The sequence below is a fragment of the Fukomys damarensis genome, unplaced genomic scaffold (assembly GCF_012274545.1).
Source record: "Fukomys damarensis isolate Sample0158 unplaced genomic scaffold, DMR_v1.0_HiC HiC_scaffold_8, whole genome shotgun sequence".
Classification (NCBI taxonomy): Eukaryota; Metazoa; Chordata; class Mammalia; order Rodentia; family Bathyergidae; genus Fukomys; species Fukomys damarensis.
In genome coordinates, this window is record NW_022900920.1 from 29,593,128 (window position 1) to 29,610,802 (window position 17,675).

Genomic DNA, 17,675 nt, shown 5'->3' on the forward strand with positions numbered 1-17,675 from the left:
AACTGTGGGTCCCACCCTATCACATCACACCAGAAAAGGACAGGGGAATGGCAGGAGGCCATCCCTGCACTAGGACAACCAGAAATCCCACGACAAAACATGGCAAGTGCACACCTCATGGAAGCACTGTGTAGAACTGAAGCTGGGGATATCTCCATTGCAACTTCTCCAGCTTACTTAGCACACAAAATGCTCAGGGACATTCCAAAGCTATTTGAGAAAAGAAAGGAAACGTGAGATAGGAATCAGAGTGGACAATGACTTTAAATATTTTATTTTTTCCACATTAATAAAAGGAGCATGTAGGGGCTGGGGATTTAGCTCAGTGGTTCAGTGGCCTGCCTTGCAAGCACAAGGACCCAAATTCAATCTCCGGTACCAAAAAAAAAAAAAAAAAAAAAAAAAGAGCACATGTTCCTCTAAATATGTGTCCATGCCCCTTTGTGGAAAGGATGAAGGCCTCTGGAGATGAAGCTCCATTAGCTGCGCCAGGATTTTCCTGCATTTGCCTCTCCCAGGCACCGTGCAGAGAAGGAACAGCCAGTGCTACAGGTGCTTAGCACTCTGCTGCTGTTAAAAGGCCACCACCTGTCCCATGGCTCCCAATATGACAGCCCTGCTCAATCCACATGTGCCCACCAAGTGTCACCTCACTACTGGTAACACAGACACCCTAGGTGTTCAGTGTGGAGTCATCCACATACCCACAATGTTCCACACACACAGTGTTCTGCCCCTCTTCCATACCCATCTTCAAATATGGTAACCATTAGAAATGATTCTTGAAACAATATGTGTGAGTCTAACAAAGCTAGTTCACTGAGTAGCAGAAGCCAGACCCCAAAGGGGTCTAAAAGTCCATCCAAACGCAGTGTAGGAGCAAAGCCAAAACTCACCCACGATAGACACCTGCACAATAGTTGTCATGAAAATGGTGGGATGGGGTGACTAGAAAATGGCATAGGGGAAATTTCTGGTTTAATGGAAAGGTACTATATTTTGATTTGCATGGAAAACAAGTGATGACCATACACCAAAGTTCTGTGATTCTTGTCACATCCGTGCTATGCCTTGGTAAGAAAACAGTGCACTTGGAGATGTCCAGCCTAACCAGCAGTGAGTACCCCAAATGGACCCTCAGAAACACAGATACCTCTGTGACTCCATTCTCTTTATTCAGTTTGGAGGTAGAGAAATGGTGAGTGCAACTCTAATTTTGATTTTACAAGCATAAATGTACCAATATAGATAAGTCCTGTGTAAGTTATGATATCCAGAATGGCACTTTCTAGGGATATTTTAGGCCTATTCTACTAACTTTCCTCATCTTCACAGTACCCAAGGGGACACAAACAAACAAACACATATGTCAGCATCTTCTCTGTTACACAGGAGACCATGGGGAAAAACAAAAAGGACAAAATGGCAGAGAAAGATTTACACCTTTATACATGTCACCAAAGACTGAAATACTCACAGGTCTTACAAAACTGCTGCCTCAATAGCCAGAATCATTTAGGGTCAGAGAATTTTCTAATATAAGCGGTTTTGGTCCTTCTTCTAAAGAATGTATTAGCAGAAATCTCTCCAAGTTGCCAATGATTTGGAGCATTTTAAACTCAGATTGCAATAAATATATACTCTAAAACTGCAAGGAAAATCAATTATCCCCTGTGAACACAGAAACTTTCAAAGTCCATATTTTAAGATCCGGCTGCAGATAGAAAAATATCACTGAAATCTGAGATTCACCCCTTTGCTTAGAAGTTAATAAAACTATGAAAGAATTGGAGATTATTAACAGAGATGCTCAGAGAAGCATTGTCAAACTGCTATTACAGCTTATTTGGTCAATAATGAAAATTTCTATACACATTTCCATTGAATTTTAGTTACATTTGTATTTACCTTGTATGTTATAAGCATAACATTTTGACAGGAATGGGTATGCATATATCACTGTAATATGTTATCTTTAATTCTTTTGGAAAGATACCTAGAAGGGGAGTAAGTGGGTCAAATGGAATTTATAGTTTTAGTTTTTTGAGAAATGTCCCTACTGATTTCCTTAGTAGTTGTACTAGTTTACATTCCCACCAATAGTACAGAAGGGTTTCTTTTTCCCCACAGTCTTTGCAGCTTTTACTAATTCGTGAATACCTTGGTTCACAAATGCTTCTGTTTGCAAACAATTCCGTTCTCCAACATAAGCATTTGGCAAAATTTTGCTTCCATTCACAAACTCCACATGGGGTTGTGAACACGGCCACGGCCATTTCCCCACACAAACACAAATGCAGCCCTCTTCCCCCAAATCATGAGACAAGCTAAGTTTGTGACTCGAGATACCACTTAATTCATTTTATGATTCTGGTTCCAAAGTGAATTGGAAGAGAACCACATCAAATTCAATGTATTTTCTTTCTTGGGGATGGCCATCCTTTCTAGGGTAAGACAGAATCTCAGTGTTGTTTGGATATACATTTATTGAATGGCCGGGAAGGTTGAGCATTTCTTCATGTAGTTATTGTCCATGTGTACTTTTTCTGTCAAAACTCTATGCACTTTACTTGCCCATTTTTTATTAGGTCTTTTATTTTAAGGGCCTAAAATTTTTGTACTCCTTTATATATTCTAGATAGAAGTTCTCTGTCGGAGGAATTTCTGGCAAATTTTTTTTCCCATTCTGAAGTCTGTCTTTTTATTCTTTTGATTGTTTGCTTTGCTGTTCCTAAGCTTTCTGATTTGATATGATCCCATTTGTTCATTCTAAGAAGTGAAGCTCTGTTTAGAAAGTTGTTTGCATTTATGACATCAGGAGGTTTACCTGTTTTGTCTTCTAGTAAGGTAAGTGTTTCCAGTTCACCATTTATTCTTTGATCTGTTTTGATTTCAGTTTAGTACTGGTAAGAGATGTGGCTCTAGTCTCAATCTCCTGCATGTGCATAGCCACACCATTTGTTAAAAAGATTATCTTTCCTCCAGTATTTGTTTCTGGCTCCTTTGTCAAAGATCAAATATTTGAATGTGCCCAGGGTTGTGCTGCCTTCTCTATTTTGTTCCACTGATCTTCATGTCTGTTTTGTGCCAGTACCATGCTGCTTTTATCACTATAGCTTTGTAATATAATTTCAAGTCTAGTATTTTAATGCCTTCCACTTTGCTCTTTTACCCAGTATTGCTCTTTGCTATTCTTGGTCTCTTCTGATTCTATATGAATTTTAGTTTTCTCCAGTTCTGTGAATAATATTGGAATTTTGATTGAGATTGTGATACATTTGTTTATCAGTTTTGGAAGCATGGCCATTTTAACTATATTGGCTCTGCCTATCTATGAAATGGGATATATTTTTGTATGTCCTCTTCAATTTTCTTTTCAGAGTACTATAGTTTCCATTGCAGAGGTATTTCAATTCCTTAGTTAGGTTAATTCCTAAGTATTTCATTTTTCTTGGTGTTACTGTGAATAGTATTTTTCCCTAATTTCTTTCTTAATGAATAGGAATGCTATTGATTTTTGTGTGTTCACTTTTTACCCTGTTTTATTACATAATTTGGTTATTAATTCTAAGTATTTTTGTTAGACTTTTGGGATAGTCTTTGTAGAGGATTATGTTATCTGCAACAATGATAATTTGAGTTCTTAATTTCATATATATTTCCCTTTTTATTTCTTTTTCTTGCCTAATTGCTCTTGCTAATATTTTGAGTATTACATTGAACAGGAGTTGATAGAAGAGATCCTTGTGTTGTTCTTGATTTTAGAGGGAAAGCTTTTAGTTCTCCCCATTTAATATAATTATGGCAGTAGGTTTGTTATAAATGGCTTTTATCAGATTGAGATATACCCGTTTTCTTCAGTGTTGTATCATTAAAGGATGTGGGATTTTGTCAAAGACTTTTTCTTTATGTATTGAGGTGATCATGTGTTTTTTATTCTTGATTCTGTTTATATGATGTGTTACATTTATTGATTTGTGCATGATGAACCCTCCTTACCTCCTTGTGGTGGAGCTTACTTGCCTATGGTTTATTATTATTATTATTGTTATATTATTATTATTATCATTATTATTTTGATTCCTAGCATTTTGGTTACCAGTATCTATTTGCCAGAATTTTTTAACCTATATTCACTAAATAAATTGGCCTATAGTTCTCACTTTTGTTTGACCTTTGCTTGCTTTTAGAATCAGATTGATATCAGGAATGACTTTGGGAGCACTCTTTCTGTTGCAATTTCATTGAAGAGCTTGAAGAATATTGGTGTTAGAACTTCCATACTTACAAAAGCATTGTTTTCATTTTTTCTTCTTTTTTCATATTGTTTTCTTTGCCCCCCCCATTTCTCCTTCCTCTTTGAACCTTTGCTTCCTACTTCAAATTATCTATTACACATTTTTGTCCTCGTTTACACTTTTAGTTTCTCATACCAGAGAGATGATTCAGTTTTTACACATAGGGTGGAGGGGTGGAAGGAAAGGAAGAGAAATGGAAAGAACAAGAATTAAGACCTACCATGTGCAGGAGCAAATTCCCAATGATGAATGTGATCATAATGTATACCTAACAATGTACCGGTAAAGTTAATTTAAAAAATAAAATAAAATGCAAAAGAAAAAAATGGAAAGATGACTTTCTAAAAAATAAAAAGAACAAAATTTCCAAGAGACAGAGAGAGAGAGAGAGAGGGAGAAAGAGAACTTCCTTGAAGCTTTAACAGAATTCAGCAATAACTCACTCACATCTCAGCCTTTTTAGTTGGTAGGTTATTTATTATTGCTTTTATTTCATTGTCTGTTAATGGATTATTCATGAGTCTCTTGAATGCAACAGAATGGAGTTGGTTCATTCTTAAATTGGAGACAAGTTAGGGTTGTTGATAGTGCTTAGGACTGAGGGGTTTATTCTCAAACTGAAAGAAAGCTATCTAAGACTTTGGAACACGGAAGAACATCAGCAGAATGTTTGGGAAAATTCATTTGGCAATGATATTTACTGCATGGTAGGCCTTAGAAACAGGAAGATTATAAAGTCAAATTTAGGAATAGCCCAATTTGTGGCATACAGATCCTAAAATAGCATTGCAAATATAAAGTTTTCTTTAAGACATCATACACTGATTTCAAACAATCCACTTTATCACAAGCTATAACTATGCTTAAGACATGACACGTGCTACTAAGGCCCTACATGCACTGTTTTTTACTTTACCCAGATAAACATATTTATATCTAGAAGTTATGGTTTATATTGAGTGTTAATTTTTAAAAATTATTTATGGGAGGGGTTGAAGGGAGGGCAGAGGAATGGGGAAAAATAAGAACCAAGATGGATTAAAGGTGCAAATTTCCAATGATCAATGTCATTATATTGTATACCTTAAATGTACCAATAAAATTAATTTCTTAAAAAGTGTTTATAAACCTTTATTCCTCAGTGTGCAAGATCATCGTGCAAATTATATCAAGGTAAATGTATTATTACTTCCCTCACCAAGCCCCTTGCTTTCATTCTTCAAACTCTAAATAGATCCAGTGCTGTTCTTTGGTACTAAGACCTGGAGACTTGTGATACATTTAGAAACTAGAAATTCATGAGGCATTTGTATGCCTGTGCTTATGGTAGAATATCAAGCAATTTTAAAGGTCACCTTTCAGAGAAAGCATATTAGTTCCAACATACTGAAGAACAAGTAAGTAGACAAATGTTACCTTGGATTTCTAGAGATTCTAAATTGTTCTCATTTTTTAGTTTAATTAATGTCAGACTAGGACTACAGATGCTTTGGGGAGGATTTGGTTAGGTCAGTTGATAAAGGGCAAGGCAAGAAAACAAAGCTTCACAGAAATGGATTACCAAGTGTTTATCCATGCCTTAAAACAATGCAAATAATTTGTTCTTTTATATTGTTCGGTGATTTATTTTCCCACAGTAGGGAGTTTTTGGTAATTGGAATTGCTTGCTTTTAGATCAAAATTCCTTTTAACTCCAATATCTCAATAGCTTACCTTTGACATCGACCTCAGCTGCAGAAGGGTTGGCATAGGAGATCTAAGACTGACACCTTAGAAAGACTTGCTTGCAAGGCTGGTCTTTGGCTGACATCTGAAAACTTGGCTCCTGGGGTATTTCCAGTAAAGAGCTAACAAATAAGAGTGCATCACTATGCCAGACTGTTTGTGCAAACAATGCAGCTTATGTTTCACACCTGCTTTAATTTGGGAAGTCTGGAATTTTAGTACATTAGGACAGTGCCTTTGGGACCAGCCTGCAGTAAAAACCTTGCAAGCTGAAACTCTAATGGACATTCCTGGGCAGAACCACCACACACACATTGCTGCCTTTTAACTGCTAAAGGAACCGTGTGCTCCGTGTGGCCCTCTGTGGGTGAGAGGGAGCATAAGAAAATTTAGAGTAACTTCACCGCACTCTGCCCATCTCTTTTCCCTTAGGGTACAGCTGTTGTCTCAGTGTTACACTGCAGTGATAAATCTAAGCTGTAAGTACACCACGCCAAATCTCAAGAGTCTTTCTAGCCCATCTCCAGAAGTGAGAGTGATCTGGAGTTGGAGACCTCCCAACACAGCCTCGCTTTTTTTTTTTCATAGACCTAATAATTCTGGGCAAGAGTGCACCACCATTGGCTTGAATGTGAAATAATGTTTTTGGCATTCAGTTGAAGATCTGATTTTTTTCTAGTAAGAAGATAAATACTTCTTAAAGCAAAAGAAGCGAGCTTTAGCCAGTTTTACAGAATTTATTCTTCTACCTATTTAGTTGCAAAATGCTATCATTATTCACCTACAAATATTTAATTGCTTCAGTAATCTCCCTTGACAATCCACAGCCAGTGTCAAGTTCATTACAAGCTGTGAAGTTTCCTATCATTTGTTTTGAATGTGCTGCTTTTTTATTCGCCCAATTGAATGAGTGCCCTCTTGTTGTTCTCTTATGGGAAAGGGTAAATAAAAATGCCAACTGGCATTCCCCAAACCATCCATCATGCTTCACTACCTAGGTCGTAATTCTTCCTTATTTTCAGTAACACTGAATTGTACTCAATTTCGTGCCCAGAGGAAAACCTACATTTCTCTTCTTCTCTGATAACATGACTAGAGATGCTGTAAGCTTTTCCTGGGTCACCCTTTGGGTGGCTTCAGAGCAAGATTTTAGGAAATGTATAGGGTATAGGCTGGAATTTGACGAGGAATCTTATTAGCAAGCTGTCCTGCTGAGGTGAAAAAAACTACTACCTTCCCCACTTCACTCCCCTTCCCTTCATCAAATTACAGTCAAATAATTCATGGAAGATCAAAAAAACTGAGAATAATGAAGAGTTCTCAGTAGCTATAAGAACAATAGTAACGACAATAACCAGAAATCCTTCATCTGTAATCCTTATTGCTATTTCTGATTACTCCAATACCATTAATAGAACTTGGAACATCTCCAAAGCAAACGGTAGCTTTGTACCTGTAATTATCACATATCTATGTACATCAGAATCTTCCATTAAATTTTTAAAACATATACTTTCTGGCTATGTTCCCATGAGGTTTTGCTTTTTGGGGGAAAAGCTTTATGAGCGATCTACAAATTCATGTTTTTTAACAAGTTGTCCTGATGATGCTATGATACAAAGAGATGTGATGGAAATGTAAAAAAAATCTTAGCCGCATTTTGGGAAAATGTCAGAAAGAGCATTTTGATTTTTTTCTCTCATCGGTGTATGGTTATCCTTAAGAGATGAAAAGGAGACAACGAGCAAGCTGACTAGCTGTTGCTTTTCAACCCAAGAGCTTCCACAATATGTATGCAACAAGGAGACACAGAAGAGAAAAACAGAATTGACCTCTTTGGGAAGAGGTCTTTTCTTTCCTTTTTGTGCTTCTTGTTCTATAAATTTACATAAATTTTCATAATCTTACAGCTCCTAAGTAGAGCTGTTTTCTTCTTCTTCTTCTTCTTCTTCTTCTTCTTCTTCTTCTTCTTCTTCTTCTTCTTCTTCTTCTTCTTCTTCTTCTTCTTCTTCTTCTTCTTCTTCTTCTTCTTCTTCTTCTTCTTCTTCTTCTTCTTCTTCTTCTTCTTCTTCTTCTTCTTCTTCTTCTTCTTCTTCTTCTTCTTCTTCTTCTTCTTCTTCTTCTTCTTCTTCTTCTTCTTCTTCTTCTTCTTCTTCTCTTTCTTCTTCTTCTTCTTCTCAGAGATGAATGTAGTTTGAGGAGGGTTCATATGAAGGACCTGAAACAGCTGGGTCTTCAAATGACTAAACCTAAGAAATGAAGAAGGGGTACAGAGAAATTGAACCTATCTGCCTGCATGTTTAGTTGCTTTTATGATTAAGAAGAACATGCAGTGCACAAAACAGTTTGGTAATTATAATGATTAAAAACAGATCAGGCTTAATCCATCCTGGGCCACAAATGATTTGATGAGCATATTTTATAAATATCTCTGCTAAATTGATTTGAGACCCTTGAGACACCAACCTTTCAGGAGCTAATGCTGGCACTTTACATGCAAGGAAATCTACTTTTTCTCTTTTCTGGTTGGCCATCTAAAGAATCAAGACAGCTGCCCAGGATACACTTCATTTAATTGCAATTTTTGCAGATAAGTTTACAATTGTCTCAAAAGTGAGAAACTATCATTTAGAGTCCCATTTGTTCCCAGAACCTTCTGGACATTTTTGGAAATCTTAAATTTTTTTCTCCTTACATCCTAGTTATGCCCCCACCATCTCTTCTCAGTGTTTTCCTATTCTTTCCCCCATACCTGTCCTTCTGACTTTGCATATGCCCATTGTCATGCTTGGCAAGTAAGGCAACTGTGTGGGCTGGAGCAAGTACCATCTCCATGACAACCATATGGGTAGCCATTGTCCCTGCCCAGAAGGCCCTCCTCTTCCAATAGACACAACCCAGCCCCAGAGGGGCCTCTAGGCCCAACAGGGACATCCAGCCAATGCCCCAGATACCCAACCCAATCATACAGCCTTGCCTGGGCTGATTTAACTATCATCCTCAGTTTCACTCTCCCTAGATGAACTGAAACCAGTATATTCCCTCATCTGTTCCTATGGGGAGGACCATAGGCACCTTCAGCCTGACCTCCAGAGGGCCCTAGAGCTGTTTCCCAAGCGGATCCAAACTGGAACTACTAGGAAGGATCCCTAGACATTTAGAAAAACATTACAGAACTTAGAGAGTGGCCCCCATACCCCACAGCAGGAGCTAATCATCTGGCCTTTAAAGTCTCTTAACAACACAGATGAAAATTCTCAAAATCAGCACATTTCTCAGCTGTAGAAGCTAGCCTCCACCATAAGAAACCCCCAAAGTCAACCACTAAGTTGACTACTAAAGGATCGAAAGCGCCACAGACTCAAGATGCCCCTCCAGGGCCATGCTTCAAACACCTCCAGAGTGGCAACTGGGCTACGGAATGCCCATAGCCCAGGATACCCCACCAAACTGTGTCCCTCCTGGAGAGGTCCTCACTGGAATTCCAGTTGCCCAATGTTGGCAGTCACCCTGGTCACTTCTGAGCCATGACTCCAGACACTCTCAACCAGCTCCTTTCCATATCTTCTTGGCCTGGCTACCAAAGACTAATAAAGCCGAGAGGCCACAGAGGCCCCCTAAACCATCTCAGATGCCAAACTCTGTGTAATTCTTAGGGTGGAGGGTAAGTCCTTCCCTTTCTTAATGTATACATGAGCCTCGCATTGCACCTTTCCTTCTTTGTAAGTACTGGTCTTTCTGGACCCAAAGATAGTTGTGGACATTGATGGCAAACTGTCCAGACCTTTTAACTTCTGTCAAAATCTGGTGTCAACTAGGTCAACACCTCTTCCCACAGTAGTTCTTAGTCATCCCTACTTGTCCCACTCACCTTTACAGGCAAGACAACTTAACCAAGCTGTTGGCCACTCTGACCATCCCTGAGACACAATCAGTGCTTATAGCCATCTTGTTCTCCCCTTCCTTGCCTCCTCCTGAGGCTCCCATTACTTCTTCTCACCTCAAGCCCAGAATATGGGATACTTCTACCATGTTCCTGGCCTCATTGCAACAGCTTACTATCTCTCTCAAGCCTAACCACCCCTACCCTTCCCAATGACGATGTCCTATCCCTGACCCAGACTTATAGGTATTGCAACTTACTATTTCTTGCCTATTCCAACAGTCTCTTAACCCCCATCAGCTCCTCTTAAAACACCCCCATTCTCCCAGCATAGAAGTCAAATGGCTGTTATAGGCTGTTACAAAATCACCACATCATTAATTAGATTTTCTCTGCCTTACACTCAGTGGCAACAAATCCCCACAGACTTTGGTCCTCCATTCTCTTTCTACTACTCATTACTCTGTCCTGGATCTAGAAGATGCTTTTTTCACTTATTCCCTTGCTCCCCTCCTCATAGCCTCTATTTGCCTTCACCTGGACAGACCCTGATATGTATCAGTCCCAACAACTGACGGGGACTGTCTTGCCTCATGGATTCCGGGATACCCCCCACTATTTTGGTCAGACCCTTGCATGTGACTCACTCTCCTTTCATCCCTCCTACTTTCATCTCATACAGTATGTAGATGACCTCCTGTGCAGTCCCTCCTGCATGTCATCCTATAAAGACATCATCTTATTATTATAACATCTAGACTCCAAAGCGTATCATGTCTCCCCCTCTACTGCCCAAATGTCTTCCTTATCTGTCACCTATCAGGGCATCATTTTCTACAAACATGCCTGAGTCTCACCTCCAGATTGAGCCCACTTAATTTCTTAGATTTCAATTCCCACTCTAAACAATTCTTCTCCTTTCTCAGCATACTAGGATATTGCCACCACTGAGTTCCCAGCCTTGCCCTTCTCACTAAACCCCTCTACAGATTCACCAAGGAAGATCATACTGAGCCCTTAGATCACAAAGACCTTCCTTCACTCATCTTCCCACACCTCAAAAGAAGCCCTAAAGACAGCCCTGCTTTAGACCTCCCAGACCTTACTCAACCCTTCAGCATGTATACAACAGAGTTCAAGGGAAGTGCACTGGGGTTTCTGACACTGGGTCCCAGCCCATGCCCAAACTTGTTCCTGTCCAAGAAGATTGACTCCACTGTAATTGGCTGGCTGTCATGCCTGTGGGCAGCTACTGCTGTGGCTGTTAATCCTAGAAACACTCAAAATGACTCAACATGCTCTACTTACCCCTACTCTTCCCACAACTTTTAGGGACTCATGTCCTCATCCCACCTCTCACACTTTATTTCTGCACCCCACCTTCTTCAACTCTATGCACTTTTCATGGAAACCCCCAAAGGTCAATATTTTGCCCTTAATGGCATAACCCCAGCCTATTCCTTCTCTGAACACCAACAATATCATGATTGCTCCACCAAAGATGGATGGTTCTGAAGTCAGGAACAGTTCTTCCTTTCTGCATCACAGGCCCACACTATACTTTCATCTTTTCATGACAGTTTTCACGAAAGTTATAGACCCCCTAATCTGGCTACTTGAGCCTCTCATTTCCTTTCCCTCCTGGAAGACCCTCCTCAAAACGATCACTGCTCACTGCTCTGTTTGGTGGGTGTGCAGGAAGCCTTAGAGAAGAATAAAGGAAGTAAATAATGCCTCATCTGTGGCAGTTCCAGGAAGCCTGATGATCTGCAACTACTGCCCATCCAGAGAACTCTGACCTCACTCCATTCATCCTAATTCCTCAAGGCAGTAACCCCTCCCTTTCCCTTTAAATTCTTTGTGCTCTGTCTGGTCTATGCTGATTCCCCTTTGGACTCAGCCTGCTCACCAGCACCCGAGCATTAAATAAACCAGGCTCATCGCTTACACAGTGCCTGTCCAGGTGGTCTCCCTCCTCTCTGAATCTTTTTAACACCTATGATGTATGCTTTCATCATATGGCTTGACATCAGATCCAGTCCACACATCTACTGCACATTTATTTCTTCCCAGGTCTCTTTTGGTATTTACAGTGTTGACGAGTTTACTAACTCTTTAGACATTTAACTCAGCTGTTGGAAAAATCTAATTGCTTTCCATATGTTCAGCAGAAATATGGCCCATTTAAACTACCAAGCCTTCCTCTGGTTCTGCTCTATAAATAACAGAAGTTAGGATGATAATTAATTATATAAACAACTTAAATTAGGTATAAGATAATAAATGGGAGTTATAATAAGGAACGGTGGGGTCTTTGGTGAACTGAAATGAAATACGCATTTTTCTTCTAGGGCAGCCCACAGCTCCAGTAATCATAGTGAAAAAGCCTGATGTAGTATCAGCAGATTTTCCAAGTCTTCAAGAAAGACCAAAAAATTATATTTCTAAGAAAAGGCTCCCTGTTTTTTTTATAGGGCAATAAATTCAAATGTGAAACAATATTTAAACTAACATCACTGGCCAAAGTTCACAGAAACCTGGATGTACCACTACCCTTTGTCCTCAACTTTGTTCTGTAGTTTACCTAATAACTTTCAAATATTTGGAAAGATAGCTCTTGAACGGTTCTTCTTTTCCAGGCCAAATTTCTCTTTCTAGAACCTTTGTTCTCACTGTGGCCCTCTTTATTTCCCCTTGACCAAGTTTGGTAAAATGAACTAGCAAAGACTCAGGGTCTAATATGTAGTCCTCCAGACAGGGCGTAACAGACAGGGGATTCCCATATCTCCTACTCTAAGCAGGCCAAATTGAGGAATGTAAATCTTAGACTTAGTGAAGCTCAGGATGACTAGAAGAATCCCTAATTCAACATTTCAAAACTGTTTCTGGTGTTTCCATATGCTAAGAAATATTAGACATGATACAACTGGGAAGGTGCCTGTATTTTGTTCATTTGTGCATATATGCATTCAGTTGCATTCATTCAACTGATAGTATGGATAGTTTACTATGCTGGGCAGAAATACAGCCGGTTAAACTGCCAAGCATTTCACTGGTTCTGCTCTACAAATAACAGCGCTTAGAAAGATAATTAATTATATAAGCAACTTGGGAAGTCCTACATTCCCTGGTTGTGCATCTATAAATATACATACACTTACATACATACTTGTGGAAGCACACTCATAAATCTATGTATGTATTGAAACTTAACACACAACTTCACAGTTTTCACTGTTAGAGTAAATCTCGCAACTCTGCCCTCTGATTGCCATCTATTTAATTCACATTAACTCCAATTCTGCCTTCCCCTATTTGTACATCATAGCTTTATGCCATCTATAAATTTAATGACATAGTTCTGTGTCTTTAAGTAATTGTTCAAAGTTGGCCAAGATGAGGGCAGCGGTACAACCCAGAGGCATGATGTTAGTGATTACATGACTTACCTTTATGGTGCTATTCAGTGGACACTTTCCAGTACAAAGCTACTACAGCTTAAAGCTGGCCTGATTTCTAGATACTTTGTTTGTGGTTATGTTTCCTTGAAATCTGAATACCCATGATTTCCAGGGTCCTCTGGCCTAGTGTCAGCATTTTAGGGGATACACTGTTCCCAGGCCCTATCCTCCCCAACTTGTGCTCCTCCCAAGTCACCATACACCATACAGAAGAACAGAAGTGCTGGCTTCCAGACTTTTTAAATCTCAGTTCCCCATGTTCTTCAGCACTACTTCTTGAGAGAAAATATTATGTCCCAAAATTGCTTCAAAGGAACATGTTTTGATGAAATTCCCAGAAGCTTCTCCAAACTGGTCTCTGCTCCACAAATAGGTGATGCACTTTCATTTTGAGATGTTTTCTTTGTCTTCTGTCTTACTTACCTCCTGAAGGCGCAATACTTGACACCTGCAAGTAGAAGAGATTTGTTTTGGCTCAGTTAGAAGTTTCAGTCCATGGTCCGCTGGCTCAAAGGCAGGGTGGGTGGTCCTGCAGAGGAGCATCACAGAGGAGAAACAGCTCATGGCATGGTGGTGGGAAGCAGCCAGCCATCAAAAGGGGAGGGAAATAGACCCTCCCAGGTCACGCCCCCAGTGATCCACCTCCTCCAATCAGCCTTCACTTCCCAACTCATCTGTGGATTCACAGACTGAGTATCACCCTCCCATGATCCAATCGCCTACCTACAAGCTCACGCAACTTTGGGGGGACACGTCTAAATATAAACCATGACAAGTGTCACTGTCCTACAAGCTGTAGGACCTTTGAAATCCAGCTACTGTCTGAGGCCTCTGTTTCCTCTAAAAAACAAGGTTAAAAATGCTACCCGCTGCAGGGGCTCTTTGTAATGGTAAAGATGATTTAATAAATACAATTATCGTAGAACAGTATTTTTCAAAGTAAATACTAGTATTATTGCATCTTATCCTACCTTTGCTTACCTTTCTTTCAATCAGTTTCACACAGTTACCCAATTTTCTTCATAGTGTTATTACTATCTCCAGTTAGCTTACTCACTGTTAACTTGCTGGTTCTATCATGTATCTATCTATCTTCCTTTCTCTCTGTCATCTATCTTGAGGGTCATGGAGAGTGAACCTGGAGCCTTTGCACTGACCTATATCCCTTTTTCTATTTTTTCTATTTTTATTTATTTTTTTCTATTCTTAAATTTTAAGGTAGACCTTGATAAGTCATTGAATGGCCCAAGCTGGATTTGAACCAGAGATCCTCCTGCCTCATCTCCCAGAGGGATCACAGACCTGGGCCACCTCAGCTGGTTTTCTTGCTGATTTTAGACTACTCTTGACCTGACGGGTGGCACCTTGGGAACGTAGGTCTCTCTGGGTCTCTGCCTGGCTGCATCTCCAGTGACTGGAAGAGCACCTGGCACAGGTAAGCTCTGTGTACTCCAGCTGCATGAGAGCAGGCATGCCCAAATGACAGAAAGACAGACTCATCCAGAATGGTGTCACAGCTCTGCCACCCCTTGGCATATGGAAACACCAAATACATTTTTAAAATTAGATTTTGGGAGGCTTCTGATTACCCTGGAGTTCATGAGCTCTGGGATATTTGTGTAATTAAATTTGGCCTGCACTCTCCTCTCCCTTCTGATAACATAATGAGAGAGAGAGAGAGAGAGAGAGAGAGAGAGAGAGAGAGAGAGAGCAATAGGGCTGCATTTGTAACTGAGGACCCTAAACAAAGTAAATGGAGATGATTCCTAAGAGTAGGATTTAGACAGCACATTGCACAGCATTTCAATAGCTCCCAAACGGAGCCACGGAGGTTGGTCATACAATTGTGAACACTGGGTACTGGAGTCGAGTTTGTCTGAAGAGAACCATTGCATCCTTGATTCATGCATATAAAATGAGGAAACAAGCTTTAATGTATTCTGTTTAAATAAAGTGTAATTTCCTATTTACAATATTCTGCAAAAGTCAATAAAATTTTGTCAGACCAACCTTTATATATGTCATGAGATAGAGGTTTATATTTTTGAATAAATGATTCAATATAGCTAAAAAAGCATATATCATTTGTGTTATGAAAATTTAGTGAAATACCAATATGTGTTTCCTCCATTAGCGCATGTATAAACAGACAAAGCATTGCACAAAAAGTTACACAGGTGGGCAGTTTTAGGGAAGAGCAGAGGAGAACAGAGCTGGTGAGACAGCCATAAGGATGTCTAGATTCATTGGTAATGCTGTTTACTAACAGACAAAATACACTTGAGTTTTGCTTGATTGGTAATTTATTTTTGATTAAAAATAAAATACATTTTCTACATATGTAGACTTTTCAAACACTGTTCAGATAGCAGACGTCTGTATGCTTTACATAACCATGATGATTATCAATTCCCCTGGACTGAAGTGAAGATGCTTTGGCAGATATTGTCCTGCCTATACCTGTGCTATACGGAAATGAACCTTGGCTTGCTTTTCCGCGTGTGTGTGAGCATCCCTTTACGTATTCTAAATCGTCCAGCCGGTTGTTAGCAAACTAAGTGCTGAACGCTCCCCACCTCTATTATGGCTGCCTTCAGTGTGGGTGTGGATGAGGGTCTGTTATCACCTACTCGTCACTCACTGCAATCTTCCCGTGTTTTAATTCCATTTCTTTAATTTTTAACAGGCAATGGTCCACATCAGAACTTAGCCCCCGATCCTTCTGACTTCATGTTAGCAACACACTCTGCCTCTGCCCCTCTCCTAGCAATAGTGTGCTGCTTGCACATCTGTGCTTGTGCAAGATAATTGTGTGCTTCTTTATTCATGATAGACTCTCTGACTTTTTTTTTTTTAATCTAACTGTTGCTTTTCCTCAAGGAAATCCACGACCTCTGCTTCTTCGAAGTCATCCTAAGCAGACTCGGGCTCCTTGGATGGTGCTCTAACATAACTTCCACCCATTTACATTTTCAACACTTTCCACTGCTTTTTCACACTTCTATGTAGTCACCCAGCCTTTCATTTCTCCAAGGGCAGGCTGCATATCTTAATCATTTTTGCCTACCTCATTTTTCAGCATAACATTTGCCATGTTACAGGCATCCCATGCAGGTACTTGAAAAATTACGGTATGAAACTAATAAACTATAGTTTATTAAAACTATTTTAGCATATATCAAAATGTGTAAGGAGTTAATTACCTGGGCTGGGTTAAGGCAGTCTATGATTACCCATTCTGCTCTGTCCTCTGCTGAAGCAGCCAGCGAGGACTTCTTTGGTTAGTTGGATGTGAGGCAGCTTCCCCGGTGTTTGCGGTAGAGGTAGAGAAGTTTGTTTTCCAGTCTGTAGCATAGGCTCTGTGGGGGCGATTAGATTCCACAAAGTATTTGGGGGTTGAGGGATGTGTTAGGCACTTTTCTGTTGCATGGACAAAAATACCTGACTTGCACAATTCAATGGAGAAAAAAATTATTTTGTGCCATGATTTTAGAGGTTTCAGTCCAGGGCTGACCTGCTCTGCGACAGGCGTGGCATCTTGGAGGAAAGCTGTTCATCTCATGGCAGCCAGGAAGCAGAGAGCATAAGGGAGAGCCAAGGAAGTAGGAAGGGGACGAGGACAGGACACAGAGGCATGGCCCCAGGGACCTGCGTCCTCACAGAGAACTCCACCCCTCGTAGTCCGTTCAGCTACAAACTCATCAACGGATTCATTCACTGATGAAGTTAAGAAGCTCAGATCTCCAGGCTCCATCTCCGAACATCGCTGCATGGAGGATCATGCCCTCCACGTAATAATCGTTCGGAGACAGGTCATGTTTAAATCATAACAATGAGTAAGGAGAGCTATGAAAGATTACATGTGAACTCCTTATGATACCTTCTTAGGAACCAAAATTATGATGATCACATGAATATATCCTAATTTTCTACTTCTCTTATTGCACACAGGAATCAAAGGCTGGTATGTCACTTACAGGAAGCAAATACATGAACCATAAAATACCCATCCCAAACAGTTCTCCATCCAGTGGAAAAATTATATTTGTTCCTTCCCTCTACATTTGAAGACAAGCCTGAGGAAACTTGAACATAGAGACCTGAAAAGGGTCAAGAAGAGATGGAAATCTTCCACAGAATGAAGGAAGATAAAGGCAGAGATATTTTATTTTATTCCTTCCACTATACATTCCATTGGTTTTAAGACGTAAACACATTCCTGCTGAGGCTTTCTTCATAAAGAGAAGGAATATAACAAGAATAGATTGTTAAGGAAATGTTCAGTGAAAGTTAAAAGAAACCAATGCA